This window comes from Musca autumnalis, unplaced genomic scaffold (assembly GCF_047663935.1).
Source record: "Musca autumnalis isolate F117 unplaced genomic scaffold, ASM4766393v1 scaffold_4, whole genome shotgun sequence".
NCBI classification, from domain to species: domain Eukaryota; kingdom Metazoa; phylum Arthropoda; class Insecta; order Diptera; family Muscidae; genus Musca; species Musca autumnalis.
In genome coordinates, this window is record NW_027411977.1 from 192,124,213 (window position 1) to 192,150,502 (window position 26,290).

Genomic DNA, 26,290 nt, shown 5'->3' on the forward strand with positions numbered 1-26,290 from the left:
AATATGTTTTATTCTGTCAATACACAAAGTGTAAAATTATAGGAATATCGGCCGGAAAATGTCGCCATAATCGTTTAAAAATTAATAGTTGGCCGGAATGGTTATTTAGGGATATACCAAAATGTTTGCTCGTAAATCACCCACGTAATAAATTTCAAACCGTTTCATTAATTTCTAAATTGTTATCATACCTTCTCATATATACATAAGTATTGAACACCACTGTGTACTGCTGTCGTTTATCCTTTTTAACTTCCTGCAGTCTCATTCTATTTTTATGGCAAGTCATTGAACATTAATAACAAGGAAAATATAGAGGAAAAAGCAAGGACATGATTTCTTTCCTGTTTTCTTAATTTGATGCTTTTTTGCTTATCGTTTGCCCTAAAGTCTTTATGTATATCGCCATGTGCTGTTGTTGAACGAGGCTGTTTGTTGCCTATGATTATCGTTGTCATTTTCAACGCGTTCGTTGTCATCATTACAATCAAAGAGAGAGATGTGAAATGTATGTATGTGTCAGCATGTCTTTGTGGCTTGTGATACTCTGCTTTGCTATCTGTTGTTGCCTTCGCCCTACTTTAATATGACCAACGAACATGAAAAGTTAATGCCACAACAGCAGCATCAGCTGTCATTCATTCTCTTTCTTACTGATTTGACACTGTTTTTGCCCACATGACACGACCCGGCACGAGTTTCACATTTTCCAAAGAGAGCTTATGTTGTCGTTTAAATTTTTAATTACAAAATTTTGTTGTCTTCTGATGATGGTGAGTGATAAAGCTCTCCATTCAGATTCGTGCAATGGAAAAATTAGTACAAACGTACGCTTATAACATAAAGCGTGTAAGTGTGCGTGTCCGTTTTGGGGAATAAGTGAATAATGATTTCGAAATGTGTGCAATTTCAAATAGGGTTCCATTGAAATATATTTCCTACCATCCTTAATTACAATTACCACCTGACAATGGTTTCTGTTAGTACGGCAAAAAACACTTCTCGTAGTTGGCCCGGTGCAAAGAACCTGCCGTCGTGGAATGTACAGATATTCCGGTTGTCTGCATGGACAATACTTTGTCATTGCGCCAGTTATGTTATCGGAGCGAGTAATGCTTTCGATTCTGCTGCCATTTTTTTTCAAATATAAATTTTCCATTCCCTGGCCCACTGTAACATTCCGTCTCTCCACATCCCAGTATGTCTTAATTTGCTGATATTTGGTGTTTGCTTTTGCTGTTCTAACTTTTCGCTGTAGTTGCCATAGACGAGAACGATGGAGGGAGTAGGACATTGTCGCTTGGTGCTGTACATAAAGGAATTACTGAGATTTACAATTAACTTTGCCTGCTTTTTATTACAAAAGTTCATCTACAAATCCCTTTGGTGGTGTAGGAAGATTAGATTGACAGCAGACACCTACCCTAATCCACTTAGAAGATTACGGACGCACACATGTCAACGTTGTTGTTTAATAGTGAGGAATTTAAAAGTATTTTAGCGGCATTGGATTACCTGAAGTTTAAATTTCAAGAATATTGACAGGTTTCAATTACTGTAAAATTGAATAAAATACAGTGCGGAGAATGTGTTAAGAAGTTTAAGATGGCTGGTTGTGGTTTTATTTCGTGGAAATTTCCCAAATTTCCGGTTTTAAATTTGGCATTGAGTTGCGGTTTTTTAATTTTCGTTTTACTTTGTTTCGTTGGTAATGAAAAGTCGTTGTAGCGGAAGTGTTTATGTGACTGAGAAGGAAGTAATTTGAATTTATTCTTGTCAATAAAAATGTCATGTAAGAAGAGGTTTATTTTGTGGTATATTAAATTTAAGAATTTTAATTTAATTTGTCTCGGAACAGGTTTTGGAAATTGAGACAGGATACTTTTGGAAGTACATAATTATTAAAAGGAACAAAAATACAAATGCGTTTAAGAATTTTGATGTTGTATAATCGTTCAAGAAATTGGCTGTATCTAAAACACCCATATTTTGAATATATTGTTTGTTTTGTTTTAGTTGAAGATTCAATCCTAAAATGAACTATTGCACCATAAAATAGTCTTAATTAAAATGGAATAATTAGGGTCCTTTCACAATTTTAGGTGGAACAACTTTTCGACAATGGATAGACTCCTACTGCCTCCCAATATTGCTTAAATTACACTGTAAACACAAATGTTGGGGCAGAGATAAAAACCCCGAAGAACAGATGCGCCGTGAATTGAACTTCCGCGCTATGGCGTGATGAAGTTTTTGCAAGAGACCCTGTAAACCATCATGAATTAGCATTATATCTTTGTTTGTTGTTTTTGTAGAGCACTTAAGCAACAGTGAAAAATGATATAACTCTAATTCCTGATGGCCCACAGGGTCTCTAACAAAAATTTCATCATGCCATAACGCCTAAATTCGACTCACGGCGCATCTGTCCTTCGGGGTTTATAATATACTCACCAAGGCCTTTCTTCCCCAAGAGGAATTTTCCGTGCCCCAGACTTTCACCTCAATTTATTTGCACAGTGTTATCTAATCTAATCTAAAAAAATGGGTTCAGCTAGGTGAAAGGTACCACCTACGGGGCTATATCAAAAAGTGTCAACCGATCTTTAAATTTTTTGGCGGAAAAGTTTTATAGCTGCAGGGAACTTCAAGAGTCAAATTGAGGGTAGTTTCATCAAAACAATGTAGACCCTCAAAAATGGACCCATGTTTACGAATTTTAATGAAGAAATTTCGTGACCACTGAAAATTCCCGAAAATCGAGAGGTACAGTTATATGGAGGAAAATACCAAAACATGGACCTAGGTATATTGACGATTATTTTTGAATAGACAAAATTGTAGCTAAAATTCTCAAAATACCGATCATTACAGCTAGTTCGGTTAAAAATTGCAGCTAAAATTCTTAAAATACCGAAAATCGGGAGATACCGTTATATGGGGCTATACCAAAACATGGACCTATATTGACGATGTTTCGTTGGAGATGTTTTATGACCACTGAGAACTTCAAATGTCAAATTACAGCTATTTCGGTTAACAACTGTAGGTAAATTTCTCAAAATACCGAAAATCGGGAGGTACTGCTATATGGGGGCTATACCAAAACATGGACCTATGTTGACGATGTTTCGTGGAGATGTTTTATGACCACTGAGAACCTCAAATGTCAAATTACAGCTAGTTCGGTTAAAAATTTTAACTAAAATGCTCAAAATACCGAAAATCGGGAGGTACGGTTATAAGGAGGCCATACCAAAACATGGACCTATGTTGACGATGCTTGGTAGATATGTTTCATGACCACTCAGAACCTCAAATGTCAACTTGCAGATAGTTCGGTTAAAAATTGTAGCTAAAATTCTCAAAATACCGAAAATCGGGAGGTACCGATATATGGGGGCTATACCAAAACATGGACCTATGTTGACGATGTTTGGTTGAGTTATTTCATGGCCACTGAGAACCTCAAATGTCAAATTGCAGATAGTTCGGTTAAAAATTGTGGCTAAAATTCTCAAAATACCGAAAATCGGGAGGTACCGTTATATGGGGACTATACCAAAACATGACCTATGTCCATATCCTTTGGAATATAAGTTTGTTGATCACTAGGAACCCTAAGTGCCAAATTATAGCTAGTTCGGTCTGCAAATGTGGCGAATAACGTCAAAATACTTCAAATCCGGAGGTACCGTTATATGGGGGCTATACCAAAGAGTGAACCGATATAGCCCATCTTCGAAATTGACCTGCCTATGGGAAAAAAGACCCTCGGGTGCAAAATTTCAGCACTCTATCTCACTTATTGCGGACGCTAGAGTGATTACAACAGACGGACAGACGAACAGACGGACATGGCTAGATCGTCTTAGAATTTTATCCTGATCAAGAATATATATACTTTACATGGTCGCAAATGATTAGTTGATTAGATTAGTTAATATACCCTCCATACTATGGTGGAGGGTATAAAAAGGCTGGTATTTTTGTGCAGCTGTAGTAGATGCTGATATTGAAATACAAAAATCGGGTATGAAATACGTGTTGAAGATGTTACCGTGTTAATGTCGATTTCGATACTTTAACTAAGAATTATCCCTATTTGAAGTCTCGGAACAATTTTCCCGATCATATTTTTTCTTCCATTGCAAATTGTAAAGACTTTGATAAATCAAAGTGGCAAAATAAAAAACAAATGAAAATCACTTCTTATTTCAATTCTAATAAAAATTCAATTTATTTTTATTCATATACTCACGTTTGTTTCTTTATTACTCATGTATGTAGGTTAAATTAATTATTTTGCATTGGTTTCTCTATAACGAATTGTCTCTGTAACGTAGCAATTCTTCGGTCCCCAAGTGCTACGTTTTAGAGAAGTTCGACTGTAAATTCTTGTTTTTCTCAGTGTACATATGTATACTAACATAATATTTAGGCTCATATTTCGTTTAGCTGTATTGTATGTTGTATCTTTTTTTCTGTAAACTAAATATTCAATTTGTTGAAATTTTCATGTTTTATTTTCATCATCATTGTATCCTTCCTCCACTACATACATCCTTTGCTAATGGATATGCGTTTATGTAAGCCGGCTGCAAACTTTGATCTATGTGGGTGTATATAACATGGACACAAAATGTCATGATACCACTAAAGACCATGCGTTACTGACCTATGATGGAAAAGTGGTGGCACTTACAGAAAAACAACGTTAACTGTTTTGCGATGATATGCGATGGTTTTGTGTGGGCAAATGAAATCGGAATTTTTTCAAAAAGTGGATTTTGATTTCCTTTATTTTTGCAGTGGTGATGCTGCTCCTTGGGTGACGTAGGGGTTGGAAGATACCAAGGAACGGTCCTGACCGGTTTTAACATGGCAAAGCCCAGGATTTATCTTGGTCCCTCTTTCATCCCAAGTGGACACTGACCTCCCCGTGGTGTCACCTGGGGAACTGCCTTTAACACCCGTTAAAGGTAGTGAGCTAACATGTGCCGCGCGTTCACCCATAAGAACGTTAAAAACTTGGGTTTGGGCGTCGGGTTAGTAACCCTCCCCTAGAAAAAACAGCCTACTATGAAAAAACGAAAGAAAAGAAAAACAAACCCCTCTAAAGTTGACGAACCCCGCAAACGTTTTAAGGACCATGATCTGCGAATCTGCACCTGGAATGTTCGCACTCTTTATAGAGAAGGTGCAGTCTTCGCATTGGCGGACGTACTTGAAAAGTACAAGACCGATATTACTGCCATACAGGAAATACGATGGATTGGGAAAGGCGTCACAACAACACCTAAAGGTGACGCACTGTATTATAGCTGCCATGACGTAAAGCATGAGTTTGGTTGTGGATTCGTAGTTAGTCGGAGACTAAAACATCTGGTATCCAGCTTCACCCCAGTGAATGAAAGACTTGCTGCAATTCGAATAAAAGCTAAATTCTTCAACATCAGCTTTATCTGCGCTCCTGCTCCCAATGAAGAAAAGGACGAACAGACCAAAGATATATTTTACGAGAGAGAGAAGAAACATATGACCGTTGCCCTGCCCATGACATTAAAATCATTCTAGGCGATTTTAATGCCAAAATTGGAAAGGAGAATATCTTTGGCCCAACAGTCGGGAAATTCAGTCTCCACAGTGAAACATCTGACAATGGTATGAGGCTGATAGACTTTGCAGCTGCAAAGAACATGGTAGTTAGCAGTACCAGATTTAATCATCTCGATATTCATAAGGGCACCTGGCTGTCTCCAGATCAGAAAACAAGAAACCAAATTGATCATATTGTGATAGATGGAAGACATTCATCGAGCGTGTTGGATGTAGATCGTTCCGAGGCGCAAACATTGATTCGGACCACTACCTTGTTGCAGCAAAGGTACGCACCCGCTTAAAGGTAGCAAACAAAGTACGAACAGACACAACAGGAAAGTTAGACATCGGTAAGCTGCAATCACAACAGATAGCCGCAGCATATTCCACTCAACTAGCCCAATTGCTTAATCAAAGCACTCCTCATCCCGATAACATATCAGCGCAATGGCAAAGAATTGCCCACTCCATGCAAACAGCCGCAAAATCCATACTTGGATACCAGAGACCTCCACCAAGGAATCAATGGTATGATGAGGAGTGTCGTGCTGCCATCGAAGAGAAAAATGCGGCATATAGGGCTACTTTACAATCCGTAGCAACGCGTAGCGCACGAGAGAGATACAGGGAGAAAAGGAGAGAGGAGAAACGTCTTTTCCTCAGGAAAAAGAGAGAGATGGAAAAGCGGGAGTGTGAAAAAATCGAGATGTACAGGAGACAGAATTAAGTCCGAAAATTCTACCAAAGAGTCAAGCATCAAACTGATGGCTTTGGTACAGGCACATCCTCCTGTAGAGACAAGCAAGGTAATTTGATAACTGATACAGATAGTGTACTCAGGATATGGAAAGAACATTTTTCAAATCTGTTGGTATCCAATAGCAGCGAAGACGACGAAGATACCACAGTCCCAATCCCAGAAGATGGTATTGAATGTATACCGCCCAGCCAAGATGAGGTAAAGACAACAATAAATCGGCTGAAGAATAATAAGGCAGCAGGGGCCGATGGCTTACCAGCCGAGCCGTTCAAAACCGGAGGCAACACTCTGATAAGGTGTATTCATCAGCTAGTTAGCACCATCTGGCAGGAAGAACGAGTACCCGACGATTGGAAACTGAGTATCCTGTGCCCCGTCCACAAGAAGGGAGATAAGACTGTATGCTCTAACTATAGGGGCATAAGTCTACTCCCTATTGCCTACAAGATCGTGTCAGGGATATTGTGCGAACGACTAAAGCCTATGGTCAACGAGATAATTGGACCATACCAATGTGGCTTTAGACCTGGCAAGTCCACCATTGACCAGATATGTACCCTGCGGCAAATCCTGGAGAAGACCCAAGAGATGCAGATCGACACCTACCACCTTTTTGTCGATTATAAAGCAGCCTTCGACAGCCCGCTGCGTTCAAAGGTATTCCAAGCCATGTATGAATTTGGTATCCCCACAAAGCTCATCCGGCTTTGTAAAATGACTTTAACTGACACGAGGTCCTCAGTTAAAATAGGAAAGAACCTCTCCGAAGAGTTTGGTACCAAAAGAAGTTTCAGACAAGGAGACAGCCTTTCGTGTGACCTCTTCAACATCCTGCTAGAAAAGGTTATACGAGAGGCAAACGTCAAAAGAAGTGGCACAATCTACACCAATAGTCACATGTTACTTGCTTATGCTGATGATATAGACATCATGGGCCGATCAGTAAAAGAAGTAACTGATACCTTTATAAAGGTCGAAGGAGAATCTGCTAAAGTGGGTCTGGCGGTAAACGGTGAGAAGACCAAGTTGATGGTGTCGACGCGCAATGCATCCATTGAGCTCGGACCGACAGTGGATGTTGGTTCCTATAATATTGAGGTAGTAAAAGACTTCGTCTACCTCGGCACCTCCGTAGACACAACAAACGACATCAGTTGTGAAATAAAAAGAAGAATTGTATTGACCAACAGATGCTACTTTGGTTTAAGTAAGCAGTTTAAAAACAAAGCCACATCTCGTCAAACAAAAATAACGCTCTACAAAACACTGATACTACCCGTGCTGATGTATGGCTCCGAAGCCTGGGTACTTGCGCAAGCAGACATGGCAGTGCTTGGTGTGTTTGAGAGAAAAATTCTTCGAAAGATCTACGGACCAATCTGCGTTGACGGTGAATATCGACGTCGCATGAACCACGAGCTGTATCTGCTATGCAACGACATCAATATTGTTAAACGTATCGAGATGCAGCGATTGCGTTGGCTAGGCCATATCATAAGAATGAGCGATGATGAACCCGCTAAAAAGGCGTATGAATACATGCCACATGGCGGTGCACGCAGAATTGGCAGGCCAAGGAATAGATGGCGCAAACAAGTGGATGATGAGATGAAAAGGCGCGGTATTCCAGAGTGCGAAGCAACAAATAGAGAGGAATGGAGATCTCTTCTTAGTTCGGCCTATAGAACAAATGTTCTGTAATGGGCCAGCTAAGTAAGTAAGTAAGATGCTGCTCCTTGGCAAAACATTTTAGTATATTTTCAGATTTTTTTTGACTAACGGTTAAAGAAATTCTCATAACTTCTTTAGTATTGGTCCAATTTGAACAAATCTTTTTTTGTATTTTTGTTGTTTTATCAGCTATTTAATAAAAAATAGGAAAATGTTTGCACAGTGGGCTTGGATGCAATTTTCGCGATTTAATAGTTAAAATACATTTTTCACAATGATTGTATTCTTCGATTTTCTTAATTTTCTTGATTTTTTTTGTATGAAACTACGATCAATTACAAACATTTTAAGTCGTATTTGGTAATGGGATTCAAATGATTACTATTTTTTCTTAATTTTGTAAAATCTGTAAATATACGGGTATGTTCTAAGACACACTTCACCTCTCACTTCACGCTCCAAGCATTTTGTGCACCCCATTTGCTCATATTTCTTATGTTTGGTATTGAATATAGACTATACCGGTACACGTTTGATATAGCCAAGGTTATAGCCAAAGTTATATCCGTGGTATACAATTTCGGTCCGGCGGTACTTAACGCTTTTTCTACTTGTTGTTTTTACAATAATTTCAAGTCAACAATTCCGCGATCATGAAATCAATTTTCTGACTAGGATATTCCATTTTATATGAAAAAATCAAGGACCACTTAATGTTATTTCAAAAGAGAGATTAAATGAGATTCCATTGAAAAGTGATGCTTAAATGAAAAGGCGATAATATCATCGTGGTTATGCAACTTGAAATGTTGATGATTGTATTTAACATCATTGGCACGTAAATGCTATTATGAGTATTATGCCAACACATATATACACATTTACATAAATGTATAAATCAATACACCAATACATATGTATGTACTCAAAAGCAAAATTTTAAGCCGTATTGCTTTTATTCCCTACGAAAAGCGATGAATGCTGCCACCGTTGATTATAGATATAAGGTTTTTATTTGTATCACATCGTCTTTCGTCTGTCTACTTATGAAAGCTGCTGATAATTTAGATTTAAAAGGTAGAGTAGATACATATAAACAAAATCAGAACAGAAACATGCTTACACTGCAGTTCTGAAGGTAGCTTTGCGTTCTGCAGTAAACCATATTTCTACTTTCACAAAATTTCATAATTTAAAGCGGAAGAAGATGAAAACAAACTCGATGACATTTCAAGTTGTTAAAGTATTATGCAATCTAAAATGTAATCGATTTTGAGTATATTTCATGAAAGTCCATATTTACATTAGGCAATTTTCCTTGCGGCAATTGTCAGTTTGTCGGTGAGAGAGGGTGTTGAGAGACAAAGGGTTACCATATGCCTCACCTCTCTCTCTATCAAACTGGCAATTGCCGCCAGGAAAATTGCCTAATATAAATGTGGACAAGGGTGATACAAAAAAAAAAAAAAAAAAAAAAACATTAATTTTAAACAGTATAACGGTGTTAAATAATTTATTGTAACTGTTATACTCTCTAAAATTCGTTATTTTAAATAATATTGATATTATTAGATATCAATGTTTTAAATTCATGTGACCTTACGTAGTATAACAGTTTTCTAAAATGTTATTCACATTTAAATATAATTGAAAAAAAATAAATAAAGAATGCGACCAATTCGATTTTGAGAATACCTTATTTCAAAATTAGTACATATTTACGAAAAATTACGAATTTAAAAACGTATAGCGGTTTTAATACGGTTTGTAAAACTGTTATATTTGTCCAAATTCATCATTTCGAAATAATATAAATGTTCCTAGAAAAATATTACTAATTCACAAGTATAACAGTTTTCTAAAATTTTTATACATCTTGAGATTTTCTTGATAAATTTTTAAAAATTAGACAAAGCCTTAAATTGTCAAAAAAAATTAGGAATTATAGAAACAGGTTTATTATTATTTATTATAATAATAATTGTTCCACAAACCGCCCATGCGGGACAAGGGAGACTTCCCTCATATCAATGAGTGCACCCCGATTCATATTAGCTCTGCTTATTGCCGAGTCCAAACGGCGTGTCTTAAGATACGACTTCTAGAGAAGTTTTACATGGCTGAAATACTCAGCAAATGTGGCCAACATTACTGAGGGGTATTTTTCCACCGTTGAAATTTTTGATGTTGCCTGTCCGGGGAGTCGAACCCACGACCTTCAAAGTGCAAGGTGGGTATGCATACCATTGCAACACGGTGGCATTATTATTTATTAGCTAATTTTATTCAACTGTTATTAACACTTAATTGACAATAAAATGATAAATTAAAAAAAAAAAACAATGAAAAAAGATATACCACAACATCAAGAATACAATATTCCCAAAAAAGACGAAATAGGGGAAATTTAAAATAGTATAACAATTAATGGGAAATTCACCAAATTTGAATATATTTTATTACAAAGTGATATTTACACAAAAATTCGAATTGAAGCGGTATAACGATGTTAAAACTTGTTTGTTCTAACTGTTATACTCTTCGCAATTCATCATTTCCAAAAAATTGTAATTTTCTTGGAATAATGCTGCAAATTCATGGAATCGTACAAGTATAACAGTTTTCTGAAACTGTTATACACCTTTAAATTTTCTTAGTTTTTTTTTTTTTTTTTGGAAATTAGACTTATATTAATTACTCTTAAATTAACATGAGAATACTCGATGCTTAAAGAGTTCAGGTTTTCACTAGAAAAATCATCATTTCAAAAACTGAAAAGCCAATTGATAATTAATTCCCTTCGTCGGGATGAAATCATGATATTGGTAGCGATCACTAAAATTGTGCAGGCTGTCAGTAAGTTTTGTAAATATTACTCTCAAAGGTAATGATGAAGTTAAGCCATTCATTCATTTATCAGCATAAAGTTTACACCCAAAATTTCAATTTAATCACCGCCGCTGCACCGCAACAGAGTTTACTTCGTCCACTCTCAGCCACTGATTTTGTTTCATCTTACACAAGCTTTTCTATTATCTTCTCATCACCAGTTCAGATTTAGACATGGACTCCATCAGCACTCCTTTAAGAATTTCTAGTTCGTGAACCTACATTTAATTTGTAATTTTATAACAAAAATTTTGGAAATGTATTCTATTTTGTTTTGATGTCGCTACTTGTAGGGATGTACAAATCGACTTGTTTGTTTGTAGTGAAATGTACAAATGATTCAAATGCTGATGAAAAGATCGGATCTTTCACGACTTGCTTTGAACCAATGCAAAATATGCCATGAAATCACCACATCGCATAGAACCCCTTCCTTCAAATTTTGCTGGGTATCTAACACCGTTATACTGTTTAAAATTCATGTCTGTTTTTGTATCACCCTTGTCCACATTTATATTAGGCAATTTTCCTTGCGGCAATTGCCAGTTTGATAGAGAGAGAGGTGAGGCATATGGTAACCCTTTGTCTCTCAACACCCTCTCTCACCGACAAACTGACAATTGCCGCAAGGAAAATTACCTAATGTAAATATGGATTTTCATAAAAAATACTCAAAATCGATTACATTTTAAATTGCATAATACTTTTTAAACAACTTGAAATGTTATCGATTTTGTTTTCATCTTCATTCGCTTTAAATAATGAAATTTTGTGAAAGTAAAAATATGGTTTACTGCAGAATGCAAAGCTACCTTCATAACTCCAGTGTAAGCATGTTTCTGTTCTGATTTTGTTTATATGTATCTACTCTACTTTTTAAATCTAAATTATCAGCAGCTTTCATAAGTAGACAGAGGAGAGACGATGTGATACAAATAAAAAACCTTATAGCTATAATCAACGGTGGCAGCATTCATCGCTTTTCGTAGGGAATAAAAGCAATACGGCTTAAAATTTTGCTTTTGAGTACATACATATGTATTGGTGTATTGATTTATACATTTATGTAAATGTGTATATATGTGTTGGCATAATACTCATAATAGCCTTTACGTGCCAAAGATGTTAAATACAATCATCAACATTTCAAGTTGCATAACCACGATGATATTATCGCCTTTTCATTTAAGCATCTCTTTTCAATGGAATCTCATTTAATCTCTCTTTTGAAATAACATTAAGTGGTCCTTGATTTTTTTTTCTCAAAACATGGAATATCCTAGTCAAAAAATTGATTTCATGATAGCGGAATTGTTGACTTGAAATTATTGTTAAAAAACAATAAGCGTTAAGTACGGCCGGACCGAAATTTTATACCACGCATAATTATACCATTATACCACGTGTACCGGTATAGCCTATTTTCAATACCAAACATAAGAAATAAGAGCAAATGGGGTGCACGAAATGCTTGGGGCGTGAAGTGAGAGGTGAAGTGTGTCTTAGAACATACCCGTATATTTACAGATTTTAAAAAATTAAGACAAAATAGTTATCGTTTGAATCCCATTACCAAATACGACTTATAATCTTTGTAATTGATCGTAGTTTAATACAAAGAAAGAAATCAAGAAAAAAATCGAAGAGTACAATCATTGTGAACAATTTATTTTAACTATTAAATCGCGAAAATTGCATCCACGCCCACTGTGCAAACTTTTTCCTATTTTTTTATTAAATAGCTGATAAAACAACAAAAATACAAAAAAAAAGATTTGTTCAAATATTATATATATTGGTCCAAATACAAAAGAAGTTATGAGCATTTCTTTGCATAGTTTTTACTAGAATTCGAATTTCAAGGCGATATCTCTGGAAAAAATCTGAAAATATACTAAAATATTTTGCCAAGGAGCAGCATCACCACAGCAAAAATAAAGGAAATAAAAATCCACTTTTTGAAAAAATTCCGATTTCATTTGTCCACACAAAACCATCGCATATCATCGCAAAACAGTTAACGTTGTTCTTCTGTAAGTGCCATAAACCACCTGTTAAAGTACCCTGGCCCCCCACTTTTCCATCATAGGTCAGTAACTCATGGCCTTTACTGGTATCATGACATTTTGTGTCCATGTTATATACACCCACATAGATCAAAGTTTGCAGCCGGCTTATATAAACGCATATCCATTAGCAAAGGATGTATGTAATGGAGGAAGGATACAATGATGATGAAAATAAAACATGAAAATTTCAACAAATTGAATATTTAGTTTACAGAAAAAAAAAGATACAAAATACAATACAGCTAGTCGAAATATGAGCCTAAATATTATGTTAGTATTTACACTGAGAAAAACAAGCATTTACAGCCGAACTTCTCTAAAACGTAGCACTTGGGGGCCGAAGAATTATAGAGACAATTCGTTATAGGGAAACCAGGCGAAATATTTATTTTACCTGCATACATGAGTAATAAAGAAACAAACATGAGTATATGAATAAACCATAAATTGAATTTTTATTTAGGATTGAAATAAAAAGTGATTTTCATTTGTTTTTTATTTTGCCACTTTGATTTATCAAAGTTTTTACAATTTGCAATGGAAGAAAAAATATGATCGGGAAAATTGTTCCGAGACTCCAAAAAGGGATAATTCTTAGTTAAAGTATCGAATTCGACATTAACACGGTCTGCAATCGTAACATCTTCAACACGTATTTGATACCCTATTTTTGTATTTCAATATCAGCATCTTCTACAGCTGCACTAAACAAAAAACCTGCCTTTTTAAAACAATGGTCAGTAATTTCCTTTTAGATGTCTAATTTTCGAGCAACTAGACACTTACTTTGAAACGTTTTTCGTTCTGAAAGCGCTGATAAATGAGTTTTGCTTCTCTTTTAATACCCTCAGCATTTATGCTAACACTTTCATACGGGCAAAATGTGCCACATCTAAATAAAGGTTTTAGACCCCAAGTATGTTTGGACGAAATCCGTTTCAGACAATTTGGAGTCGATTTAGCAATGTCCGTCCGTCTGTCTGTCTGGCTGGTCCAAAATTTGTCTTTCCTAATATTTTGTCCAAACTTAGTTTAAGTTCGAAGATGAGTTATATCGGTCCACTCCTACCGGTACCTCCTCCACAAAAGTTCGAAAATGTTCGGAAAATTTGTGCGCACGATAACTCTTGTATTCACTGTCCCCTATACGACGATACAAGTTTCATCAGGAGACAAGTCCATACTTCGTGAGAAAATAGCCTGAAAGTTGCAAAAAATCCCTATGCCACCATATGTATTGGCTGGGAAGCACGATAACTCTCGAACTGATCAACCGATTCGGTCCAAAGTTTGGCCATCGTCATATTTTGTCCAAACTTAGTTTTAGTTCAAAAATTAGCAATACCGGTCCACTCCTTTCGGTACCTCCCCCACAAAAGTTCAAAAATGTTCGGACTCTTGTTGGGAGTGACCGATATGGTCCATACTTTACACATCCTAGTATATCTAACAGATATAATAAGTTCGAATAGGGACTATATTAATCCTCTCCTTCGGGTACTTACTTAGCTGGCCCATTACAGAACATTTGTTCCATAGGCCGAACTATGAAAAGATCTCAATTTCTCTCTGTTTGTTGCTTCGCTTTCTGATATACCGCGCCTTTTCATCTCATCATCCACTTGTTTGCGCCATCTATTCCTTGGCCTGCCAAGTCTGCGTGCACCGCCAAGCGGTCCGTGTTTATACGCCTTTTTAGCGGGTTCATTATCGCTCATTCTTATGATATGGCCTAGCCAACGCAATCGCTTCATATCGATACGTTAAACAATATTGATGTCGTTGTATAGCAGATACAGCTCGTGGTTCATGCGACGTTGATATTCACCGTCAACGCAGATTGATCCGTAGATCTTTCGAAGAATTTTTCGCTCAAACACACCAAGCACTGCCATGTCTGCTTGCGCAAGTACCCAGGCTTCGGAGCCATACATCAGCATGGGTAGTATCAGTGTTTTGTAGATCGTTATTTGTGTTTGACGAGATGTGGCTTTGTTTTTAAAGTGCTTACTTAAGCCAAAGTAGCATATGTTGGCCAATACAATTCTTCTTTTTATTTCACAACTGATGTCGTTTGTTGTGTTTACGGAGGTGCCGAGGTAGACGAAGTCTTTTACTACCTCAATATTATAGGACCCAACTTCCATAGTCGGTCCGAGCCAATGGACGCATTGCGCGTCGACACCATCAACTTGGTCTTCTCACCGTTTACCGCCAGACCCACTTTAGCAGATTCTCCTTCGACCTTCATAAAGGTATCAGTTACTTCTTTTACTGATCGGCCTACGATGTCTATATCATCAGCATAATCAAGTAACATGTGACTATTGGTGTAGATTGTGCCACTTCTTTTGACGTTTGCCTCTCGTATAACCTTTTCCAGCAGGATGTTAAAGAGATCACACGAAAGGCTGTCTCCTTGTCTGAAACCTCTTTTGGTACCAACATCTTCCGAGAGGTTCTTTCCTATTTTAACTGAGGACCTCGTGTCAGTTAAATTCATTTGGCAAAGCCGGATGAGCTTTGCACGGATACCAAATTCAGACATGGATTGGAATACCTTTGAACGCAGCGAGCTGTCGAAGGCTGCTTTATAACCGACAAAAGGGTGGTAGGTGTCGATCTGCATCCCTTGGGTCTTCTCCAGGATTTGCCGCAGGGTAAATATCTGGTCAATGGTGGACTTGCCAGGTCTAAAGCCGCATTGGTATGGTCCAATTATCTCGTTGACCATAGGCTTTAGTCGTTCGCACAAAATCCCTGACACGATCTTGTAGGCAATAGGGAGTAGACTTATGCCCCTATAGTTAGAGCATACAGTCTTATCTCCCTTCTTCGGGTACCTCCCACACAAAATTTTGTATAAGTTCACTTTAAGACCTGGGCCCTATTCCACGAAACAACTTATCGCTTTTCATTTTGCACTTATCAATAACTACTTATTTTGAAAAGTGATAACCTTTTTTTTGTTCCACAAAATTACTTTTCAATTTCACTTGCACTTAGCAAATTTGTCTATCACTGTTCTTTTAGCACAGTTGTTGTGCTCTCTTGATCAATTTTTCCGCCATCTTGGTAAGTCTCTCAGTTCTCTTGCAAAGTGTGAATGATATTTGTTCCACAGAACGTTTTATCATCTTTGCATTATTTTTTACTTGGCAATAATAAATAAGACATGTAAAATTGAGACGAGCGAAAAAATGAAAAGAAACTGATATTACTAAAAGTAAATAAAATAAAATAAAATAAAATAAAATAAAATAAAATAAAATAAAATAAAATAAAATAAAATAAAATAAAATAAAATAAAATAAAATAAAATAAAATAAAATAAAAAATAAAAAAATAAAAAAATAAAAAAATAAAATAAAAAATAAAATTAAATAAAATAAATTAAAATAAAATAAATAAAACAAAACAAAATAAAGTAAAATAAAATAAAAAAATAAAATAAAGTTAAATAAAATAAAATTAAACGAAATAAATGAAATTATATTAAAATAAAGTAAAATAAGATCAAATAAAATAAAATAGAATAAAATAAATTAAAATAAAACAAAACAAAACAAAATAAAATGAAATAAAATAAAATAAAATTAAGTGAAATATAGTAAAATAAAATGAAATATAGTAAAATAAAATAAAATAAATGAAATAAAATATAATTAAATAAAAAAAATAAAATAAAATAAACAAAATAAATTAATATGAAACTAAAATAAAATAAAATAATTTTAATAAAGATTAAATAATAATTAAATGAAATAAATTAAAATAAGATCAAAATAAATCAAATGAAGTAAAATAAAATAAAAAATAATTAAAAAAAAAAATAATAAAATAAAATACAATAAAATTAAGCGAAATAAAACAAGTAAGAAGCGTTATGTTCGGCTCAGAGTAACTAGTTTTCTTTCTCCACAAAGTGGAGAAGTTACTTGCCAAATTATAACTAATTCGTTCTAGAAATGTATCTAAAAACCTTAAAATAGCTGAAATCGGACGGTACTGCTATATGGGGGCTATAAAAAACGTAGACCTATATCCATAATTTTTTGTGGAGACGTTTCTTGGTGATTGACTGAATTATACCTAATTCGGCCTGCAAATGTAGCTAATAACCCCAAAGTAGCTGAAATTGGGCGGTATGTGGAGGCTATAATAAAAGATGGGCCTATGTCGGTAAGTTTTGCAAGAATATTATAACTAAATTGTTCTGAAAATGTAGCTAAAAACCTTAAAATAACTGAAATCGACGGCACTGCTATATGGGGGCTATAACAAAGCTCAACTTCCAACTTGATTTAAGACACGTGTGAACAGCATTTCATCCCCCTATCTCAATTGGTTCGGAAGATAGCGTGATTACAACAGACGGACGGACGGATGTGGTTAAATCAACTTAGAATTTTACGCTGATCAAAAATATATGTATATACCTTATAGGGTCGCAAATGATTATTTCGATGAGTTACAAATAAAATGACAAACCTAATATACCCTCCATGTTATGGTTGAGGGTATAGTAATAAATAAAAATAGTCTCTAAAATAGAGTTAACTCTGAATGTAAAATCGAGAAGCATCGATTTGTGAGGTTGTTCGCACGGTGGAAGTTCGGAATGGGGTTGTTCGTAGGGTGGAATTTCGGATAGTGGGAGTTCGAAGTAGGATGGTTGATTCAGAGGGTAGAAGTTCGGCAAAATCTTTACAATTTCTTGTCATAACCGTGTTTTCACTATTTCCGAACAAAATCTCGCTTGAACAATGTACATTGGCAAAGAGAACGTTTACCTCGCAAATTCAAGGCAAACTTATCAAAATTTGATCTGCAAAATCAAAATGCAGAGTTTTCTGTGGAACGAAAGAGCAATTTTTTTTGTAAAATCTTAGCAAAATACGCTTTGCCGTTACAACTTTTCACTTAGCAGAAATAACGTTTGTGGAACAGAAATCAAAAAAAGAGCTACATTTTTTTGAAAAGTAAGCAAACTCACTTTATAATTAGCAACTTATCACTTATCAAAAAATATTGGTTCTGTGGAACACTTAACTTTGATCATTGTCAAAAATATTGATAAGTGCAAAATGAAAAGTTGATAAGTTGTTTCGTGGAATAGGGCCCTGCTCTCGATTCACTTTGATTTTTGTTGAAGCAATTTGCGTTCGCAGCCTCAATTACGACTGTAAAAGTTTTGTCAGGGACAAGTCCATTCTTATTAAGAAAACAGTCCGAAATTTTAAAAACCCCCTAGTGGCTAGAGAGCACAATAATTTTCGAACTTATCAACCGGTTTGGTCCAAAATTTGGCCTTCGTCATATTTTGTCCAAACTTAGTTTCCGTTCGAAGATGCGTAATACCGGTCCACAATTTCCAGTACTTTCCCTGAATATTTAAAAAAGTACACTGAGGTCAACCAATTTGGTCCAAACTTTGGATCTGTTAATATTTTGTACAAATTTAGTTTAACTTTTAAAATTATCAATATCTGTCCTCTCTTTAGGTTACCTCCCCCAGAAAAGATCAATATGTGTGTCTAAGTGCAGTTTATGGCCTGTTCGAAGATCGTTTGGAAATGTTTACCGACGCTGTTCGTTGCGGTCCTGGTTACAGCCATATTATGCTTTCCGTGGACAAGTCCATGCCTCCTGACATACTGGTCCAAAAGCAAAGTCTATCGAAAAGATATGACTCCCAAACTAAGATCCACTTCCATAATGGAATATGCAACACTTTTGAACTTTAGTCCTAATCCACACTTTTGTCCACAAGTTCAAAGGTCCAAAAGCGCCATAAAATTCTGAAAAGACCCTAAATACATTCGATCTGTCCGTAGATGAAAGTTTCAATTCACATAGGTTGAGGGTATATCTCTGTCGCAAAGCCGACAGATACTTTAATTGTTTTTGGAAACAGTTGCTATGTACTGTAATAGCAACAAGAACTGTTTCCTTAACAATGTTATTCAATAACGCACCGCTCATGTCGTCCGGTGTATATGAAAATGCATCACGTAGCTTTAGATGCTGCCAATATGCAAGTCAATATATTTTAAATTATACCATATTCAATGAAACTTTATCGAATCAATTTATTCATATATTCTACCAATGCACATTTTGTTTCTTTCGGATAACGTGAATATTAGGAAAATTGAATTTTTTCCTCCACCCCCTAAAAGCTAACATGGAGAAATAAAATAGTACATACTGTATTTTTATAGTGACTGGGTTCAATATAAAAATGTAAACTATAATCATCGAAGGCAATGTGGAGAGAGGGGCAAATCGATTAAACCTTTCATGTTTGCCGTCGCAACTGGTATGCCATAAATATGGTGAAGAGTTGATGGATGATATTAAATCTTGTAATTTAGACAGCATAGAGTTTTGCGGTAAATTTGGAAAAGGAAAACGCACAAAAATATTTAATTTTGTTTTTTTTTTTTTTTTTTTGTTTTTGTTTCAAAATAGTCTGGCTTAATTCCATTGTTGTTGTTTTAATATTTTAAAACAACTAATTTAGTGGACAAAATTCGGCATTGTTTGCCAAGGGGTAAGACAGGGACTATAGTTTCGAATCTCGCCACAGAATCTCATCAGTTTCATTTTTTCTTGTTTGTGGATATTCTACACCGAAGTTATTTTTCAATAACTTCTTCAACAAAAAACTTTTATACCCAAACATCAACCCTAACACTGTTTTGTGTCGTGGAATTACAAAGAAGGCAACATAACAAAATTTTTTTGGTCTGTTTATTACAGCAACAATATAACCGTGCCAGTGTCTTCAATTAAATCATTGGTGGGACCTCTGGTTGGATCTAGTAACCGAGTTACTTCCAGTTTTAATCCCATACGATCAACTGCAGTTGATCTCCATCATACTTACAAGCGAGGCCGTCTACTTTATTAACAAAGATGTCCAAGGATTCCTTGTTCTCACTTCAGATAACCTTTGCTCGCGTATGGGGGACCGTGCTACCGAATTGCGTATGTTTGGGAGGATCCATATCTCCCGGGAACATAATGTCTCACGTGCAATCTTCCATTATCAGCCATCTATTATTACAGATTTTTCCATCAGGGTCAGTTCTACCGATAACCGTCATTCGAAGCTCGTCTGGAACGATTAGTCGGATATGTCTGGATTTGGTTAGTTTCTGCGGCTACCTTGTCAGTTGTTTCGGGCTCTTAGTTTTTTGATAGCAAGCAAAGGAGGTAGAGAGCTTAGAATTCTCACTCGGGTTAGGTCTTTTGGCCTTCGGATGTGGATTTTCCCTTGTGGAGAAGTGTTGGTTTTAGTTGAAACCACACGCCCAAGTGCCGAGACAGATGCCGAGTCAGTCCTCCCAGTTTTCGCTTTTCTTGACTTCTCTTGGGGTTGATTCTTCTTCTTCACATTCGTCCACACCTGCTAGTGTGGTGACAGCACCACCGATTGAAGAAGGTGTTGAGATCAGAAAGGATGAATCATCCATGGGAGATTGAGGCAAATCAGCTTCACTCCCGATGTGGCCTTTGTGGGCAACGGTTAGAGAGAGAGAGAGAGTTTTTTGAGATCAGAATTTGTCTTGAACAATTACGGGAATCTCCTTTCGAATTCGAGCACCACCATGAGATTTATTCAGATCAAACTGCACTCTCTAATCGTGATGGACGAGGGTTCACTGCTGACGAACTTTCTATGATTGTGCATCGACCTGCCGTAAGCCCTCTTTTTCTTTGTCACACGATTTACGACACTAGTTGGGCGGTGGAACCATTTTCGACTTATTGCTTTTTCGAGGTTTCCTCCTCAACTCTACCCTACATCGGAAGCCTTCTTCTATTGGTTTCAGCCGATGCCCGGTACTGGCTTTATAGGGTTAGTATTTTCTACTTGGGCCGAAGCCAGTTTATCGACGACTTTAACCGGTGGGACATGTGTGGTATGAAGTTAGTCTTGGGATAAACTGGCTCAGGACCACAGTTTGCTCCAGAAGGACTAGCAATTGTCTGCTTTCTTCAACTAGAACATCTTTTACCAAATCTAGGTTGGATACACTATTGTCCTCGGCCTAGCCGGTGGGACAAGTGTGATATCAAGTTCGTCTTCGGATACACTGTCTGTCCTCGGCTGAACCACTACCCTAACTGAGAATAAGGACCACCGTTTGCTACAGGGGGTTTGTTTTGTTCAACTAGAATATCCTTTACCAAATCTAGGTTGGGTACACTATGTCCATCTCCTCCATGATATCCTGTCCCGTCAACCGTAGACTGAATCTTTCCGGTCCAGGCGTTGCTAAAATGTTGTCATCATTGGATTTATTAGAAGTTGTTTATGTTTTTAATTGTTTTTCAGAATCCATTTGTCATTATGTGATGGCGGTAATATGGCAAGGACTTCACAACCAAACCTTTAGTACATTTAAATGCCCAATTTTTCTCCGCTCAACATTTCCAGGATGTTGAGCAAAGAAAATTGTAGCCTTAAGTACCCGCATGGCGTCCAGATTGTTATACCTGGCGAAGTTTTACGTTTTATTTGTATTTTTATACCCTCAGCATTCGGTTCAAAATTTGGCTTTCGTATATTTCCACTCCTTCCTATACCTCCCCCCACAAAAGTTAGAAAATTTTCGGAAAATTTGTGCACACGACAACTCTTGAAGGGAGTAACCGATTTGTTCCATACTTTGCATGTCGTAAAAATTCTAGCAGGCTTAGATGAGGTTCCAATATGAACTCAATCGGTCCACTGCTTCGGGTACCTCCAACACAAAATTTTGGAATAGTTCAGTTTAGGACCTGCTGTCTTTGATTTTTGTTTTAGAAACTTGTGTTCACTGCCCCCTTACGACGGTACACTCATTCAGGTATCTCCCCCATAAAAGTTGAGAAATGTTCGGAAGAATTGTGCTCACTATAACTCCTGAAAGGAGTAACCAATTTGGTCCATACTTTGCATTTGCATTTCCTAATTTCTCTACCAGATACACATCAGGTTCGAATGTGGACTATATTTGTCCACTCCTTCCGGTACTTCCCAGACAAAATTTCGGAAAAGTTCAGTTTAGGACCTGCTCTCGCATCGCTTTGATTTTTTGTTGAACCAACTTGCGTTCGCTGCCACAATTACGACGCACAATGTCGCGAGTTCATATTAACTGTGGCCAAAAATAGAAGGAGTTGTCGTAGGTGCATCAATTTTGGTACACATACCTATTATTGACTTACAATCTTCAGGACAAAAAATTGGGTTGGTCGGTCCACGTTTTTATGTAGCCCCCATAGAACCGCACCTCCCGATTTTCGGTATTTTTAATGTTTTAGACACAACGACCAACCGAAAGTATTCAAATTTTGTGGTTAGTCTTCGGTAGAGGTATCAAACATTCCAACAGAGAATTGTGGGCTTAGGTCCACGTTTTGATATAGCCCCCATACAACGGTACCTCCCGATTATCGGTATTTTGAAGATTTTAGCCTCATTATTACACCGAAATTGCTGAAATTTGGTACTTAGTCTTCGTAGGGAGCATTATACCTTCACCTTGAAATTTGTCAGCATACCTCCCGATTTTCGGTATTTTGGAGGTTTTATCCTGATTATCACACCGAAATGGCTGAAAATTGGTATTAAGTCTCCATTGGGGGACTTATAACCTTCCACCAGAAATATGTCGGTATAGGCCCTCGTCTTCCTATAGCCCCCATTGAACCGTGCCTCCTCATTTTCGGTATTTTGGGTGTTGTGGCCTCAATATCCACCCGATATGACTGAAATTTGGTGATTAGTCTTCATATTGTTTGTGAGCATTTTGAATATATCAAACTCTTGTCCTTATATATGAGAAATTTCCTTAAAAGAAATTTTTTTTGACGATTAGTGGTCAAAAAACTGTCATTTTTTTTGTAAAAAATCGAATTTTAATTTTCGCTGTTCACATTTTTTTTAAAATTGATATTTTTAATATTCTCTCGTTTTAAAGCAAGATTATTAGGTACTTAATAAGCCCACAAAAATATATGATGATCGGTTAATTCGTTTTCGCCCTATAGCCAAAACCGCAAAACGATTTGTTAAAAAGGGGGTATCCTCTCAGTGAGGTGGTCGCCGAAAAAGAGAAATGACACATTCGTCTGCAAACCTCTGCAGCTGGGACCTTTATATGTTTGAAGTACTTACTTTTTACTACTCATACAGCAAAAAATATCGATATACACTTTTATACAATTTTTTCCCCATTCCCCTCAATTTAAAATTTGCTTCAGAAAATTAATAAACTTAGTAATATATGTTTGGGTAAATGTAAACACCATATGATTAATATTTACATGCAAACAAAAGTGTAGCCAAGTTTATTAAATCCCAAGAGAACTTAGGAAACATTTTTGCAGCGACCGTTACATTTAAATATTAACGCATAATATAATTTATTAATTTTAGAAAAAAAAAAAAACACAAAAATACGTATTAACTAAAATTGTCGGATTTAAATCCTCATATAGCAAAAACTACTTCACGTATCAGTACCAAAATTCAGATTCTTCTTAATTAATGTGTTTTCTATCACTCCCCATCAATAAATTTGTTCAACGAAGTATTTAGTTTTTACCATTTTTGGCCAAAGGTAAAGGTTTTTTCAGGGGCAAGATCGTACTTCTTGAGCCCGAAAGTTGTAGAAAACCCCTATGGCACCGTATGTAGTCGCTGGAGAGCACGATAACTCTCGAACTTATCAACCGATTTGGTTCAAAATTTGTGCTAAGTCAAATTTTGTCCAAACGTTTTGTTTAAAAATGTGCAATACCGGTCCACAACTTCCGGTACTTCACCCCAATATTTAAAAATTGTCACTAAAATGATATGCACGATATCTCTTGAACGGGGTAACGAATTTGGTCTAAACTTTGGATCTCCTAATATTTTGTCCAAATTAAATGGCCCATAATGGTCCTCTCCTTAGGGTGCCTCCTACACAATAATTCAACATTTGTGTCTAAGTGCAGTTTAGGGTCTGTTCGAAGGTTCTTTGGAAGTGTATACAGATACTGTTCGTTGTGGACCTGTTTACAGCGATATTATGTTATCCGTGGACGAGTCCATGCTTCCTGGCATACTGGTCCAAAAGTTATACGGTGACCCACTGAAATATCTGGGGGCGAAAAGATATGTCTCCCAAAATAAGAGTCCATAGTCCATAATGAACTATATTGATCCATTCCTTTAAACACCTACTCCGCAACATTTTTGAACATTAATCCTAATCCACATTTTTGGCGGCAATTTCAAATGTCAAAAAAGTCCCAAAATTTCTGAAAATACGCTAAATACATTCGATTTGTCCGTAGTTGAAAGATTCAATTCACATAGGCTGAGGGTATATCTCTGATACTTTTTTACTTGTTAGAGCATGTTTTTAGTGATGGGAGGGAGCCTAACAAAAATGTTGGAGCCATATGAAGCGAATAACCCACTACAAAGTTATGTAAACCTTCCGCATTATCAATAGACATCGGATATTCCTTATTTTTCAAAATTTCAAATAGAAAAATTTTGATATTTTTGGGTTATATCGTGGCAAAATATATTCCAAGTCACGTAAAAATGTCAGATTTTTTCTATTTTAATTTTTGCAAAATCCGTTATCTAATTATTTGTAGGCTGAGAAATAATCGGTTATTTCTTTAAAAAAGTCGCAGGGTGTGAGCAGTTCGACTACAGCATAAAGGGTTGTTAGTTCAACATTCAACGTCGGTAAACAGCATGTTGGATGGGTGTGTGGGTCATTGCTAGATGTATTTTTCAATGCAACACCCACTCCCCCCTAGGTGATACCTTATGATCTATACTTATAAAAGAGTTCAGTAATGATGACTCACTGACTCACTGACTGACTGACTGATAATCAACGCCCAGACTAAACGGCTAAAGCTAGAATCTTGAAATTTTGGGTGAGGGTCACTCTTGGTCGGAAGGTGTCGGATAAGGCTGGATTTTTGGAAATTCGAACTAGAACTGTACTAAAAGTACTAAAAGGTACTAAATATGGTACCCTTTGTATTAGGCAAACGCGTAGAGCTAGAGTTCTGAAATTTGGAATGAGGTTCACTGATGGAGAGTTAGAAAGGTGTACCAAATGGTTTTTGGAAATTCGAACTATAAGTGTACGAAAAGTACTAAAAGTTACTAAATTTAGTACTATTTGGTATTACGTGAACGGATAGATCTAAAATCTTGAAATTTGGAATGAAAATCAAGGTTTAGAAGATGAGTTGATATAAGGAGGTGGTTTTGAAATGTGTACTCATGTGTACGAATAGTACTAAATGGTACTAAATTTGGTACAATTTGAATTTGGGCGAACCGATAAAGTTGGAATTCTGAAATTTGGAATTACTATTACTGTTAGAGCGTAGGTTTTAGATATGGAGGTAGTTTTCGAAATTCGTACATATGGGTACGAAAGGTACTAAATAGTACCAAATAAGGTACAATTTGGATTTGGGGGAACGGATGGAGCTGGAATCCTGAAATTTGGAATTAGGATTACAGTCGGGGTGTAGGATAGAGGTATTTTGGAAATTCGTAGTTTTGGGTACGAAAAGTACTAAATGGTACCAAATTTGGTACAATATGAATTTAAGTGAACGGATAGAGCTGGAATTGTGAAATTTGGAATTAAGATTACTATTGGAGTGTGGGATTGGGATACTTTTGGAAATTCGTACTTATGGCAACGAAAAGTACTAAATGGTACCAAATTTGGTACAATTTGGATTTGGGTGATCAGATACATTTGGGATCCTGAAATTCGAAATTAAGATTACTTTAGGAGTGTTGGATAGAGGTAGGTTTGGAAATTCGGACCTATGGGAACAAAAAGTACTAAATGGTACTAAATTTGGTACAATTTGGATTACGGTAATCTGATGCAGCTGTAATTCTGAAATTTGGAATTAAGATTACTGTTGGCGTGTAGGATTGAGGTAGTTGAGGATATTCGTACTCTTGGGTACGAATAGTACTAAATAGTACCAAATTTGGTACAATTTGGATTTGGGTGAACGTATATAGCTGAAATTCCGAGATTTGGAATAAGGAGTACTATTGGAGTGTAGGATTGATAAAGTTTTGGAAATTTGTAGTTATGGGTAGGAAAAGTACTAAATAGTACTAAATTTGGTACAATTTGGATTTCAGTGATAGGATACATTTGGAATCGTGAAATTCGGAATTAAAATTGATATTGGAGTGTTGATAGAGGTAGGTTTAGAAATTCGTACTATGGATACGAATAGTACTAAATGG

At 36.2% G+C, this 26,290-nt stretch overlaps 1 protein-coding gene across 19 annotated transcripts in view; it reads left to right on the forward strand.

The window, feature by feature from the left end:
• Window positions 1-26,290, forward strand: part of MYPT-75D (Myosin phosphatase targeting subunit 75D) — a 310,043-nt gene that overhangs the window by 187,573 nt on the left and 96,180 nt on the right. For 2 of the 19 annotated variants that reach the window (XM_073984765.1, XM_073984778.1), the window contains exon 1: window positions 4,830-6,407. The exons of 13 other annotated variants lie outside the window; for them this stretch is intronic. The gene's annotated coding sequence lies outside the window, so the exon portion shown is untranslated. Of the gene's footprint in view, window positions 1-4,829; window positions 8,079-16,956; window positions 17,173-26,290 lie in introns of those variants that run through there. 4 more of the 19 variants (XM_073984768.1, XM_073984779.1, XM_073984766.1 and 1 more) reach the window with 3 other exon arrangements.